Genomic DNA, 13,274 nt, shown 5'->3' with positions numbered 1-13,274 from the left:
GTATGTTACTTCTATAAGGTTGGACAAGCACCTTTAAGTGATTTGGTTTTATGGATACAGAACATGTGGAGTCTTGCTCTGATGTTGATGCTTCACTATTAGTTGTGGACCTTTTTACTTCTTCAGTTCAATGTATCTTTCGTAATGTATCCTGGTAGGGCAAATCGCAAGTACACGATTATGTCGTCAAGTAATAAAATATTGATCCCACGAGGACTGGAAAATTCATTTAATTATAACAATTAATTTATACTTAACTTAAACAAGGAATAAAAATGAATTTAGAACAATTGAGCAATTGACAAGAATAATTATGAAAAACATTAAAAAGGATTGAAATCTAATTTAGGAAGAGTTCCCAGGATAAGGGTTACCACCTTTACACTGGCAAATCCTTGTTTTGCTCCTTTTCATGAACTTTAAGTTGTTAGGGTGAATTTCTCTTTGATATGTGTAATCCTCCCTCGAGCTCTGACACGTGTACTCAATTGTAGTTGCACCTACTCTCGTGGTACGATTATCAATTAAATCCTTTACTTGAATCTTTCAATCCAATCGCTTTGTAGCAACCCAAGGTGAATTCCAGAAACCCCCAGGAATCCTAAGACGACTCTCGTGAATTAGGATTTTAGTTTGAATAAATGAATGATCGGATAGTTGGGTTCACCTCTCGGTCCTTCCCCAATGTATCTAAGAGGTGTATTTTTTTGGCCAGACATCTCACACGAATAAAACTCTATTTAATGATTCAAATCCTAACAATCAATGAAATAGAAGTAAGAACAAGTGCTTATTGAATATAAAAGGGAATTACTCACTCATGATGGAGAAGAGAATACCAAATTCTAAATTAGCGAATTGTAATAAAGAGTGTTTTTCATCCTTGAGGGAGAACCCTCATTTATCGTAATTAAGAAATATTGCACTAAGCCCAACGAAACAAATTTAAAAAAGAAGAATAGAATATAACATCCACGATCGTGGATGTGTGTGGTGTCTTTACTTCAAGTTGTTTCTCTTTGATCTAGGCTCCAAGGCGACTTCTTTCAGCCATTCAATTGGTATTCGCATAACCTCAACACCAAATTTCATCATCTCGCAATCAATCTCTACTTGTTTTGGCTTCAATCCATCCAAACTGCACAACATAGCCAAACACACCCGCTCAACCTGAACAAAGAAATAAATGCTAAACAAAATCCTTAAGTCCTAATTATGTCCTAAAATGCAAGTTAAATGCAATGCAAATGTAGCATAGTTTCACACTTAGCAAATCCTCTCAAGCTTATCTCTTGTTTGTCCTTACTCAAGTATTATTTCTAACTTTTACAATCATGAATGAATGACGATATAGAATCCATAACCCAAAATAACCAGCAATCTCATGATAGTTTTGAAAGAATCTAGACATTATGAAAAGTCAATCATAAACAAATTTAATTCAATCTAAGTTTTTGAGTCTTAACAACTGCATGCATCAAGGTCACTCTTCTCCCTTCACTCTCATGTGTAGTGTTTCGCTAAAAAAAATTCATGAAAGTAAATTACCATAGGCTTGATTATAGACCAAATCGCCACTGATTGTATTTGAATGCATGCAAAATTCAAAGAGGTCTGTAAGTGGTTGTAATGGGGCCAAGGTGAATGATTTACAGTGAGATAAACAAAGAAAGAATAACTCAATAGGCTTCCAATTGTCTCCCAAAATACTTAAACTTTTTAGACATCCAATTGAAGTATTGAGATTATCTTAATAGACCTTACTTTTTTATATGATCCTTTTTTTTATCAACACTTCTCTTCACAACATACTTTTTCAATCATTTCTCTTTTAATATACTTTGTATTATTTTTGTTTTGATTTTTTCTTTCATTCATTCTTATTAGTTTTATAAAAGAGAAAGGATGATTTTTTTCGTCACCTTTTTATGGTTTCTTTCACTACACATGGCCTTTTTGTGTTTGTCATTGCTTCAGACTCAAAAGTGGGAAACTAATGAGTTTTCAATGTTTATAACAAGTGGTAGAAGGTCAAAAGAAAAAAGTCCTAATTGCCTCTATCATTTAAATGCATACAGACAAACTTCAATCGTAAAACAGTCAAAAATCAAGTTCTAGAATGTACAATCATAGAAAATTATGCACTCATGAAAGAAAAAAAGGGTTTTTATGCAATTGTCAATTTAAATCAGAACCCTTATTGTGTTTGGCCCAAATTTCTCACATTTGGTACATTCAGCAAAAGTTATGAAACAAAGACCTTTATTTAATCAAATTTAATTCACCATTGTCAAATCTAATGTCTTTCATGCTATTATTCTATCACAAGTTTTTTTACCAATGGGGTCACAGATCAACAATCATCATTCATGGATACTTTTTCATTTAAATCAAACATATAGCACATAGAACAAAGTAGAAGATAGATGATATGTGAAACATATGCTAATGCATTATTATTTGAATATTCAACCTAAAAACTTAAAATCTATATGGTATGCATGACATGAATGAACTATCTAAATGCAAAACTCCCTCAAGCTTAGAAATTTACATTCTCCCCAATGTAAAAATCATAACAATAAGAGAAAGAAAAAGAAAACTCACGGGTTTGGTGGGAAGTGTCCCTGACTTATGTGCCATTTGTAAGTATTCGGCTTCACTAGATGTAGTGGAAGTACCTACAAAAGAAGGAAAAAAATGTCCCAAATAGCCTACATGTCCTAGACGGACCAGGTGAAAATACCCATTTTGAAGGAGGCACCTAATAGGCAAGGTCGTGTTAGCACTTTTCCCTGTAATGTTTTGCTGAGTTTATGATTATTTTGGTGGTCGACACTACATACATCCCCCTAACTGACTTAGTGACTTAGTGACTGACTTAGTGGCTTATTGACTGACTTCCTCACTTAGTGACTGACTTATAGATTTACTGACTGACTTACAGAGTTGCTGACAGACAGACTAACTGATTTACTAATTGACTAACTAGGTTACTCACCAACTTACTGAGTTACTCACTGACGTACTGGGTTATTGAGTTACTGATTGACTTACTGAGTCACTAACTGACTTACATAGTTAGTGACTGAATTATAGAGTTACTAACAGACTAACTAACTGACTGGCTTACTGACTAACTGACTGGCTTACTATCTAACTACTATCTTACTAACTGACTTACTGATTAACTTATTGAGTTATAGATAGACTTATTGAGTTAGTTACTAACTTTTTTATTAATTGAATTAGTGACTTCCTAACTAACTTAGTGACTGACTTACTAAGTTATTGACTTACTTAATGACTTACTGATAGACTTACTGATTACTTTATTGATGTACTAACTTACAAACTGACTTACTGACGTACTAAGTTACTCATTGACATACTGAGTTACTGACTGGCTTATTGATTGACTTAGTGATTTCCTAACTAACGTAGTGACTGACTTATTGAGTTACTGACTTGCTTACTTTGTTACTGACTTTCTTACCGAGTTACTGATTGAGTTACTAAATTACAGACTAACTTACTAACTGACTTACTAAGTTATTGACTGTCTTACTGAGTTATTGACTGACTTACTGGCAAAGTTGTTGATTGTCTTATTGAGTCACTGGGTTATTGAATTGTTGAGTTACTGAGTGATTGAGTTATGGACTGACTTACTAAGTTATTAACTGAATTAATGATTTATTAACTGACTTACTAACTTACTGAGTTATTGACTGACTTAATGTCTCACTTACTGAATTACTAACTAACTTACTGAGTTACTAATTGACTTACTGACTGACTTACTAAGTCATTCACTCACTTACTGACAAACTTACTGACTTATGAACTTACTAACATAATGACTTACTTACTGATTGACTTACTTAGTTACTAAATTACTTACTGACTGACTACTAATTTACTGACTGACTTACTTACTGACTGACTTACGGACTGACTTATTGAGTTACTAACTAACATACTGAGTTACTCACTAACTTAATGAGTTACTGACTGACTTACTGAGTTATTGACTACCTTATTGAGTTACTGACTGACTTACTGACCGACTTATTGAGTTTCCAACTGACTTACTCATTGGCATACTGAGATACTAACTGACTTGCTGAGTTACTAGCTGGCATTTCGAGTTACAAACTAACTTATTGAGTTACAGTCTAACTTACAGAGCTACTGACTGCTTACCGAGTCACTAACTAACCTATTGACTTACTCACTAACTTATTGAGTTACTCACTTACTTACTCAATTATTGAGTTACTCAAATACTTGTTGACTTATTGAGTTACTCATTAACTTAGAATGTTAATGATTGACTACTGACAAACGTACTAACTTACTTATAGATTTACCAATAGACTGATTGACATACTAACTGACTTACTAAGTGACTTGTTGAATGATTTAAATTCTGACTTACTAACTGTGTTACTAAATGACTTAATGATTTTCTGACGGACTAAGTTACTAACTAACTTACTGAGTTACTAACTAACTTACCGTGTTACTCATTGACTTATTGAGTTAGTAACTGAGTTACTGACTGACTTACAAAGTGACTAACTTACTTACTAGCTGACTTACTCAGTGACTGACTGACTTACTAACAGAATTATTGAGTTACTAACTGACTTACAGAGTCACTTACACACTACCTAACTAATAGACTTACTAACTGACTTACTGGGTCACTTACTGACTTACTTACTGAGTTACTGCCTACCTTACTAACTAACTTAATGAGTTACATATTGACTTATAGAGTTACTGATTGACTTACAGAATTACTGACTTACATTCTGAATTACTAACTTACTGACTAACTGTGCGACTCCCTGACTTACTGAGTCATGGACTGACTTACTGACCGACTTATTGAGTTACCAATTGACTTATAGAGTTACTGAATGACTTACTCATTCACTTACTGGGTGACAGACTATCTTACTGAGTTACTGACTATTTAACTGACTTACTGGTAGATTTATTGATTATGTTATTGAGTTACTAACTTAATTAGTTACTACCTAACTTACTGAGTAACTAACAAACTTAGTGACTGACTTATTGTGTGACTAACAAACTTATTGACTGACTTACTAAGTTATTGACTAACTTATTGAGTTTCTGAATGACTTATTAACTTACTTTCTGGCTTAGTGATTGAGTTATTGACTGACTTACTAAGTTACTGACTGACTGACTATGTTAGTGACTGTCATACAGAGTTACTGACTACTTACTGACTGACTTGTTCACTGACTTATTAATTCACTTACTGACTTAAAGACTTATAGACTAAATTAGTGACTTACTAACTGACTTAGTGCGTTAGTGACAGACTTACTAACTTAGTGACCGACTTCATGACATACTGATTGACTTACTAACTGATTGCTTGACTGACTTACTAAATGACTTACAGACTGGCTTAGCTTAACACCAACTAGAGCTGGCATGGTCAGAAATGCAGCTTGACATGGTCAGACACGAGCTTGGCACAAGCCCAAGCTGCTGAACAAGCAGCTCAATGGTCCAACCAAGCAGCTCAGCAGAGAACCAGACTCCTGACGAGATCAGCAAGCACCAGGCCACGTCCTAGTAAGCATGGTCAGAAGCTGCTGAACAATCAGCTTAGCGGTGGAGCAGGTGCGCTGAGCGGTGTGCACCAGAATTAACTTAACCATCAAGCAAACCATGAAGTCATCCATGACCTCACCTCAAGTAGCCCACCATAGGCTTTTCAGAAGTAGCTCACAAAAGCTAGTTTCATAGCCCACAAGTAGCTTTGATGAGTCAAGCACAAGGAGGTGACTAAGCTACTTGGTCAAGAGACCAAACCCATGCTAGGGTTTGGTCAGCTGCTTAATAGTCTAGCCAAGCAGCTCAACGGTCCAACATCGAGGCCTATAAATAAGACACCATTTCATTCGAGCAAAATAGATATCAAACACTTGAAACAAAGAAATCTCTCACTAGAAACCTCTCTCTGAAGTTCTCTCTTCATTTCTTAGTTTAGAGCTTTAATTTCAAGTAAGTTTTGTAGTTTTAGTTTAAAATTCAATAGGAGAAAAGGAGAAGGCAAATGAGATTCAAAAATCAATTTTGTACTCTCATTTGGAACTCAAAAGCATCCAGTCCTTGGATGGATGGCTCATGCTCCTAACATTTTCTTTTTAATAAGGTTACGTAATTTCTACTTCTTCTTACATTCTAAAAGTTTGAATTTTAATCATTCAAGTTGGTGCTTTGGTTAATTTTATTTGTTTAAGAAGTACTTAATGCTCTTTTTAGATTGATCACCTAAAAAATGATTTCAAGTCAATAAAATTACTTGTCTCAAACACTTAACAAATAGACTAAGAAGTAGTTGTACTACATAGTTTATTTGCCAAGTTAAGCATACTTTTCTTAAGATCTTATATTCATTACTACATCAATATTAGAGTCTCCAATGACTAGGGTGTGACAACCTAGTCTCTTTATGGATGTAATATTGTTTAGTAACACTTACTAATTTACTTACTGGGTTACTCACCGACTTACTGTGTTACTAACTAACTTACTAACTGACTTATATCTTACTAACTGACTTACAAATTACCTTATTGACTAACTAACTTAGAGACTCACTTATTGAGTTACTGACTTACTAATTTACTGACTGACTGACTTACTGAGTTACTGATTTACTTATTGGTTAACTTAGTGATTTCCTGACTAACTTAGTGACTGACTTACTGAGTTACTGACTTGCTTACTTTGTTACTGACTATCTTACTAAGTTACTGATTGAGTTACTAAGTTATAGACTAACTTACTGACTGACTTACAAAGTTATTGACTGTCTTATGAAGTTATTGATTGACTTACTAGCAGAGTTACTAACTGTCTTATTGAGTTACTGAGTTATTAACTTGTTGAGTTACTGACTGATTGAGTTACAAACCGACTTACTAAGTTATTAACTGACTTAATGAGTTATTAACTGACTTACTAACTTACTGACTGACTCGTTGTGTTACTAATTGACTTGTTGACTGACTTACTGAGTCATTGACTCACTTACTAATAGACTTACTGAGTTACTGAATTACGAACTTATTGACTTACTAACTTACTTATTGGCTGACTTACTGAGTTACTGACTTACTTACTGACTGGCTTACGAAGTTTCTGACAGACATACTTACTAATTGACATACTGACTGACGTATCGACTTACTGACTGACTTTCTAAGTTACTCACTAACTTACTTAGTTACTCACTAACTTACTAAGTTATTGACTGACTTACTGAGTTATTGACTAACTTACTAATTTACTGACTGACTTACTGATCGACTTATTGTGCCTCCATATGACTTACTAACTGACTTACTGAGATACTGACTGACTTCTAGAGTTACTGGTTGGCATTCTAAGTTACAAACTAACTTTTTGAGTTACTGTTTGACATACTGAGCTATTGACTACTTATTGTGTCACTCACTAACGCATTGACTTATTGAGTTACTCACATACTTACTGACTTATTGAGTTACTCCATTACTTACTGACTTATTGAGTTACTCACTAACTTACAATGTTACTGATTGACTTAATGAGTTACTAACTAACGTACTAACTGACTTATAGAATTACTAACAAACTAAATGACGTACTAAGTGACTTGTTGAATGACTTACTATCTGACTTATTGACCGACTAACGGTGTTACTAACCGACTTAATGAGTTTCTGGCTTACTGAGTTACTAACTAACTTATTGTGTTACTGATTGACTTACTGAGTTAGTAACTGGCTTACTGAGTTACTGACTAATTAACTGACAAAGTGGCCAACTTACTTATTAACTGACTGACTCAGTCACTTACTGACTTACTGAAATAATTATTGAGTTACTAACTGACTTACATAGTCACTTACATACTAACTGACTTACTGGGTCACTAACTGACTTACTTACTAAGTTAATGCCTATCTTACTAACGGACTAACTAAGTTACGAATTGACTTACAGCGTTATTGACTGGGTTACAGAATTACTGACTGACATTCTGAGTTACTGACTTACTGAGTGACCCATGGACGTACTGAGTCATTGTGTGAATTACAGACCAACTTAATGAGTTACTGGATGACTTATAGAGTTACTGATAGACTAACTAAATGGGTCACTAATTGACATACTAAGTTATTGACTTACTGACTGACTGAAAAATTGAGTTACAGATTGACTTACATATTTACTGATTGACTTTCAGAGTTACTGACTGACTTACTCAGTTACTAACTAACTTATTGAGTCACTATCTGATTTACTGACTAACGTAATGAGTTTCTCACTAACTTACTTAGTTGCTAACAGACATACTCACTGACTTATTGAGTTACTGACTGACTTACTAAATGACCTACTAAATTATTGACTAACATACTGACTTACTTACTGAGTTAGTGATTGTCTTATTGAGTTATTGACCATTTTACTAACTTATGGACTGACTTATTGATTGTCTTAATGAGTTACTAATTGAGTTAGGGAGTTATTGTCTGACTAACTTATGAGGTTACTGACTGACTTACTAACGGACTTACTGAGTGTTTAAATGACTTACTGAGTTACAAACTATCTCACTGTGTTACTGATAGATTTACTGATTGTCTTATTGAGCTACTAACTTACCTTGTTACTATCTAACATACTGAGTAACTGATTGACTTAGTGATGGACTTACTATGTCACTGACAAACGTATTGACTGACTTACTATGTTACTGACTTACTTATTGAGTTTCTGACTTTCTGACTTTCTGACAGACTTATTAACTTACTTTCTGGCTTACTGATTGAGTTATTGACTGACTTACTGAGTTCATGTACGACTTACTGACTGACCGACTTACTGTATTAGTGACTAACTTATAGAGTTACTGACTGCTTATTGATTGACTTGTTGACTGAGTTACTATTTCACTATCTAGCTTACTGACTTAAAGACTTACAGACTAACTTAGTGACTTACTAACTGACTTAGTGACATACTGACTGACTTCCACACTGTGTTCTTTACTTAGTGATTGACTTACTAACTTACTGACCGACTTGATGACGTACTGACTATCTTACTAACTGATTTATTGACTGACTTACGCACTGACTTCAATACTAGCTTACTAATTGAGTTATTGACTTACATACTTAATTGCTTAGTGACTGATTTACTAAGTTACTAACTGACTTATTGACTGACTTACTAAGTTACTGGCTGAGTTATACATTGACTTACTGAGTGACTTATAGACTGACTTACTTTGTTATTGAATGTCTTATTAAGTTACTGGTTGTTTTACTAACTAATTTACTGACTGAGTTATTAACTGACTTACTAAGTTACTGACTGACATACTCAGTTACTGGCTAACTAACTGACTAACTTACAGAGTTACTCACTGACATACTGACTTACTGGCCTAGTTACTAATGGACTTATTGTGTTATTGACTGATTTACTGAGTTACTGACTGACTTACTAATTGACTTGTTGAGTTTTTGTCTGACTAATTGAGTTATTGACTGTCTTAATGACTTTCTGACTCTTTTATTGGCAAAGTTACTGGTTGTCTTATTGAGTTAATGACTAACTTACTGAGTTATGGATTGACTTATTGACTTACAGACTGATTTACTAAGCTACTAGCTATGTTATTGACTGAGTTATTGACTGACTAACATACTGACTTACTGAGTTACTGAGTTACTGACTGACAAACTGAGTTACAAATACACTTACTGAGTTACTGACTAACGTGCTGACTAATTTACTAACTGACTTACTGACTTACTTACTAAATTTTTGGCTAACATACTAACTTATAGACTGGCTTAAAGACTTACTAACAAACTTAGTAACTTACTTATTGACTTAGTAACATACTAACTGACTAACTTACTGACTTCCTGTGTTATTGATTGACTACTATCTTACTGACTCACTTACTGATTAACTTATTGACTTTCTAACTTACTGACTGACTTACTGACTTTCTTACTGACTTACTTACTGAGATACTGGCTGACTTACTCAGATACTGACTGACTTACTGACTCACTTATTGAGTTACTACCTAACTTACTGAGTTACTCACTAACTTATTGATTTATTGACTGACATACTTAGTTATTGACTAACTTATTGTGTTACTGAATCACTTACTGAGTTTCCAACTGACTTACTGACTAACTTACTCACTTGTTGAGTTACTAGTTGGCATTCTGAGTTACAAACTAACTTATTGAGTTATTGTTTGACTTACTATGCTACTAACTACTTACTGTGTCACTGACTAACCTATTGACTTACTGACTAACTTATTGAGTTACTCACTTACTTACTGACTTATTGAGTTACTTAGTTACTTACTGACTTATTCAGTTACTCGCTGACTTACAATGTTACTGGTTGACTTACTCAGTTACTGACTAACGAACTAAATTACTTATAGAGTTACTAACAGACTTATTGATAGACTAACTGACTTACTAAGTGACTTACTGAATGACTTAAAATCAGACTTACTGATTGACTAACTGTGTTAATAACTGACGTAATGAGTTACTGACTTACTGAGTGAGTAACTGACTTACTGAGTTACTGACTGACTTACAAAGTGTCCAACATACTTACTAACTGACTTACTCAATCACTGCGTGACTTACTAACAGAATTATTGAGTTACTAATTGGCTTAAAGAGTCACTTATATACTAACTAACATACAAACAGACTTACGGACTGACTGGATCACTAATTGACTTATTGACTTACTTACTAAGTTACTACCTATCTTACTAACTGACTTACTGAGTTACAGATTGACTTGCAGAGTTACTGACTAACTTACATAATTATTTCCTAACATTCTGAGTTACTAACTTACTGACTTACTGTCTGACTCCCTGACTTACTGAGTCATTGACTGACTTACTGACCAACTTATTGAGTTATTGTCTCACTTATAGAGTTACTGATAGACTAACTAACTAGGTCACTAACTAGCATACTAAGTTACTGACTCACTTTGTTATTGACTGACTTACTGACTGAATAATTGAGTTACAGACTGACTTACGTATTTATTGATTGACTTGTTGAGTTTCTAACTGACTTACTGAGTTACTAAATGACTTAATGAGTTACTGATTGAGTTACTGTCTGATTTAATGACTACCTTACTGAGTTATTCACTAACTTACTCAGTTACTGATAGACTTACTCATTGACTTATTGAGTTACTGACTGACTTGCAGAAAGACTTACTGAGTGACATACTAATTAATTGACTTGCTTACTGACTGACTTAATGAGTTAGTGATTGGCTTATTGAGTTACTGACTGTTTTATTAACTTATGGAGTGACTTACTGATTGTCTTAATGAGATACTGATTGAGTTACAGATTTACTATCTGACTAACTGATGGAGTTACTCACTGACTTACTGATTGACTTATTGAGTTACTCATTGACTTACTCACTGACTTACTGAGTTAGAGACTATCTTACTGAATTACTTACTGACTTACTAGTAGATTTACTGATTGTATTATTAAGTTACTAACTTACTTAGTTACTATCTAACTTATTGAGTAACTTATTCCCTTAGTGACTGACTTACTATGTCAGTGACTAACTTATTGACTGACTTACTAAATTATTGACTGACTTATTGAGTTTTTGACTTACATATTAACTTACTTTTTGTTTTATTAATTGAGTTATTGACTGACTTCCTGAGTTCTTATATGACTTACTAAATCGCTGACTGAGTGGCTTACTGTGTTAGTGACTAACTTACAGAGTTACTAATTGCTTACTGACTGACTTGTTGACTGATTTACTAGTACATTGTCTGGCTTACAGACTTAAAGACTTGTAGACTAACTGATTGACTTACTAACTAACTTAGTGACTTACTGACTGATTTACACATTGTCTTCTTGACTTAATGACTGACTTACTAAGTTAATGACCGATTTGACGACTTACTGACTAACTTACTAACTGATTTATTGACTCACTTACTCACTGACTTACAGACTAGCTTACTGATTGAGTTACTGACTTACATGCTTAGTTTCTTAGTGACTGATTTTCTAAGTTACTAATTGACTTTTGGACTGAATTACTGAGTTACCGACTGACTTACACACTGACTTACAAAGTTACTTATAGACTGACATACAAAGTTATTGAATGTCTTATTGAGTAACTGGTTGACTTCCTAACTGATTTACTGACTGAGTTACTTACTGACTTACTAAGTTGCTGACTGACTAACTGACTAACTTACAGAGTTACTCATTGACATACTGACTTACTAACTGAGTTACTAATTGACTTATTTGTCATTGACTGGCTTACTGAGTTAGAGACTTAATAAGTTATTGACTTACTAAGTTACTGACTGGTTTACTGAGTTATTGACTAATTTACTGTCTGACTTATTGAGTTATGGATTGTCTTACTAGCAGAGTTACTAGTTGTCTTATTGAGTTACTGACTAACTTACTGAGTTATTGATTGACTTACTAAGTTACTAACTGATTTACTTAGCTACTAGTGGTGTTATTGACCGACTTAGTGACCAAGTTATTGATTGACTATCAAACTCACTTACAGGCTGACTTACTGAGTTACTAACTGAGTTACAGATAGACTTCTTGAGTTAGTGACTAACTTACTGACTAATTTACTAATTTACTGACTGACTTACTTAGTTACTAACTCACTTACTGACTGACTTTCTAAGTTTTTGGCTAACATACTGACTTACAGACTGGCTTAAAGACTTACTAACTAACTTAGTGACATACTGATTGACTTAGTGACTTACTGATTGACTTAGTGACTTACTCACTATCTTGTTGACTTACTAACTTAGTGACTGACTTACAGAGTTACTGACAAATAGACTAACTGATTACTAACTGACTTACTAATTGACTTATTGGGCTACTCACCGACATACTGAGTTACTCATTGACTTACTGAGTTATTGACTGACTTACTGATTGACTTACTCAGTCACTAAGTGACTTACTGAGTTACTGACTGACTTACAGAGTTACTGATAGACTAACTGACATACTTGCTTACTGACTTACTAACTAACTAACTTACTGACTTATTGTGTTACTGACTGACTTACTGATTAACTTAGTGACTTACAAACTTACAGACTGACTCTTTGA

The sequence above is a fragment of the Lupinus angustifolius genome, chromosome LG04 (assembly GCF_001865875.1).
Source record: "Lupinus angustifolius cultivar Tanjil chromosome LG04, LupAngTanjil_v1.0, whole genome shotgun sequence".
NCBI lineage: Eukaryota > Viridiplantae > Streptophyta > Magnoliopsida > Fabales > Fabaceae > Lupinus > Lupinus angustifolius.
The sequence above is the reverse complement of the archived record's forward strand: the minus strand, read 5'-3'. Positions refer to the sequence as shown.